Source organism: Galeopterus variegatus, unplaced genomic scaffold (assembly GCF_000696425.1).
Source record: "Galeopterus variegatus unplaced genomic scaffold, G_variegatus-3.0.2 Scaffold710, whole genome shotgun sequence".
Classification (NCBI taxonomy): domain Eukaryota; kingdom Metazoa; phylum Chordata; class Mammalia; order Dermoptera; family Cynocephalidae; genus Galeopterus; species Galeopterus variegatus.
In genome coordinates, this window is record NW_007726821.1 from 298,395 (window position 1) to 302,011 (window position 3,617).

A 3,617-nucleotide genomic window follows, 5' to 3' on the forward strand; every position below is an offset into this window, starting at 1 on the left:
CAAGACATTTATGAACAATGTCAGGTCTGAACTGTAAAGCTCATTTCCAGGGATTTCCTGCCTCCCCCTCCCCACCCCTGGTAGGTTCACTCTAGACTCTCAATCCCTGCTGACCTAAAAGAACCGTCCTGCAGCAACACTGTCCTGCGTTCCATTCTGAAATGTGTGTGTGTATATTCTTGCCCTCCTGTGAGTGGATACCTGTCATCCAGCAGTTAACTTGTCCTTTCATCAACCTTCTCTTTCCTAACTCTCTCTGATTCCCATAGGGAATGGGATCCCCATAGGAGAGGGAAGGACTATACCAGCAAAATTTGGTTCCTTTTGCCAAAGGAACCAAAGGAAGTTGTGTTCCAGACAACTTCCCTGGGGTGTTTCATTGAACCTGCTCTTGAACTTGTCTAAAATGAAATTGATTGCTTCCCACCCAAACCATCTCCTCTCCCAGGGTCCTTTATCTCAGTGAATGGGTGCATGGAACCACCTCCTATTCAGCGATCCAGTCTGAAAACCCAGGCATCATTTGTGACTCCTGTCTCCCCCGTTTATCCTCTGCATCCCCTTGGTGGCCACTCTCCTGGTTCAGAGCACCCACCGGCCTGATTTACACAGTCATTCGCTACTTGGTGTCCCTGTTCCCAGTATTGCCACTGTATCCTCCTTCCTTTCCATCCTCTACATTTCCTGAAAGGCAAATCTGATTATGCCACCTCCCAGCTTGAATCCTCCTATGGCTCCCAGTGCTGTCAAGATAAAGCTCAAGTTCCTTAATTTGATTTACAAGACCCTGCATGGTCTTGTTCTTCGCACTCTCCCTGTGGTATGCCTCAGCCTCCTCGATCATCACGCAGTTCCTCACCTGGGTATCTCAATTCGGGTTCCCTTCTTCCTGGAACGCTCTTCCTGCCCTCTCTCCACTTCTCCCCAACTCCTTGTATCTAGCTAACCCCTTTTACCTAGCTGACTCTGTTATTCTACAGAAGTGAGGGGAGGACAGGAAAAGCGTTACAGGGAAAAGGGAACCAGAATCAAGATACCTAGGTGAGGAACTTCAGGTGAGAAGACTTGAGGTCTCAGCTTAGATGTTACCTCTCCTGGGAAGGCTTCCTGGAGCCCTTCCAATGCATTCCCAGAGTATAGAGCACTCTCCTTCCATGGCCTGGAGGGTCACATGATTTACTCCTGCATGGTCCCCATGATAATGCATTGGCTTATCCCCAGGGCCTCGCAGTGCCTGGAACCTAATGGGCACATATCAATGTTTGAATGAACAAAGGCAGCTCCAACCTGTGGACAAGCTACGAGGGAGGGAGGTTTCCTGGGCCCAGGCTTCCAATCTTCCCTTTGAGCGCTCCCTGGATCCTCCACACATACTTCCCTTGATAGCAGCTCAATGTCCCAACCCTCTCATTGGGTTCTTGAAGACTCCAAGGTCTTTGAAATCACAGGAATGACTCACTAATGACAGAATTTCCAATTTTATGACAGACGACAGAGGAGTCAGTTTCAAGGGCAGGAATTCTTCATTGCTTCTCTCGGATTCTTCCACTCAGCTGATTTCCCACTCCTGGGTCTAACCCTGGCCACGCTTCTTGCTGAGAATTTTATAGTTATGGGGAGTTTCATGGGTACAGACTTTTAGTTGGTGAAGATGAAAAAGTTCTAGAGATGGATGGTAGTGATGTTTGCACAATGATGTGAACATACTAATGTCACAGAACTGTACACTTAAAAATGGTTAAAATGGTAAATTTTATGTTATGTATATTTTGCCATAATAAAAAAAAACGTTTATAGGCTATGGTTATGGTAGGTAGTGATCAGACAGATCTCAGTTTGAACCCTAGCTAGTCCTACAAGCTGTGGGACCTTAAGAAGCTGAGTTTTGTCATCTGTAAAACAGGTATAACATTCATTCAACAAAATTTTATTGAGCATCTGTTATGAGAGAGGCAGAATAGCATCATGGTTAAACAGACTCCAGAGGCTGGTGGCCTGGATTTGACACTTGACCCTATGGTTCTCTGGTAAGGGGGAATGGGCAAGCCACGTTTTTCTCTATGTCCCAGTTTTATCATCTGGAAAATGGAGATAGTACTGTTCCATTGCAGGGTTGTAAGAAATCATTGAGTTAACGTATGAAAATAGTACAGTGTCTGGCACAAGTTAAGTGCTACCTATTATTATTATTATTATTCTTTGCTTGAGTTAATGTATAAAAATATTTAGAACAGTATCTGGCATAAGTCAAGTGCTACCTATAATTATTGTTTGTTATTATGTGCCAGGCATTGCTCTAGAAACTGGAGATACAGCAACAAACTGAACAAAGTCATTGCTGTTCTGGAGCTTATCATTTAGAGAGAGAAACAAACAATAAACACGTAAATGTATAGTATGGCAGGTAGTAGCTAATATCTGCCTCACAGTACTGCAGTGAAAATTACAGCAGATAATATAAGCAAAGTGACTGGTGCTGTCAGAACTCCGCTCATAATGGGCACTTAATAAACGTTAATTCCTCTCCTCTCCTTTCTCTCTCTGTGGAGAGACACCAGTTGGAGCCCAGGCAGCTGGTGGAGCCCATGCCGGTCAGCTGAGGAGCCTCCAAAGTCTGGCTGCAATTTCTGCAGCAGGTAGTTTCTCTCTTGCCACTTTAGAGGAAATATGAATCATCATTGCTTGGCTTCCATTTCCTGGGAGGCTGCAGGCCCAGGAAATTTGTGGTTTGAGCATCAGTGCAGAGATCAAATGAAATGGCTATTGGCCATGGTGGGGTGTGTTGCTAGACCACTGACAGTGTTCTCTTGTGCCAGGTGACTCATCTTGAGCTGGCTCCTCAGCCCTCTCTCTCCTTATTGCATTCAGCTCGTGAAATGAGTCGAATTTCCTAACCTAGGGTGACTCTTCCTTAGCTGTGTTTGGGGGTAGAGCACATCCGGACCAGGATGGGGCAGGGGTCACAGGGCCTAGCCTGTGTTACTATCCCCATTTTAAAGGTAGCCTGGTGTCTGGCCAGGCTAAGGCCTGGAATCCTCACAGCACCAATTGTCTAGCTCTTAATCCTATTGTGACGCCAATTGTCTAGCTACACGACCACAACTACGCCAGTTGTGGTGCTACTTCTCTTGTCGGTAATCCTGCACTGACTGGGCCGACTGTTGAGCCAGGGCTGGGTCTGGAGCTCACAGACCCCTCAAGCCTGTTCACAGATTGGGCCACAAACCCTTCACATGCCAGGCTGGGTCCCCAGACCCCTCACATGCCAGATTGGGTAACCAGACCCCTTCACGCAGGTCTATGAGCTAGGTAACCGGCCAAAAGTTCCTTGGAAGCCACAGCTGGCAAAGCATGGCTGTGCTGGGCAGACACCCAAGGCCAACACCTGCCCACCTGCTTCACTAAAACTCCTCTACTCTCTCTCTCTTTCTCTCTCTACCTCTCTCTCTCTCCCCCTGAAGGACACAAGAATAGCAACAAAACTGAAAAGATACATTGGCACGCATGCACACTAACTACACACACACACACACACACACACACACACACACACACACACACACACAATTTGCTTACAAAGGATGCTGAACCACAGCCAACTGGACCTGAGGCAAGGG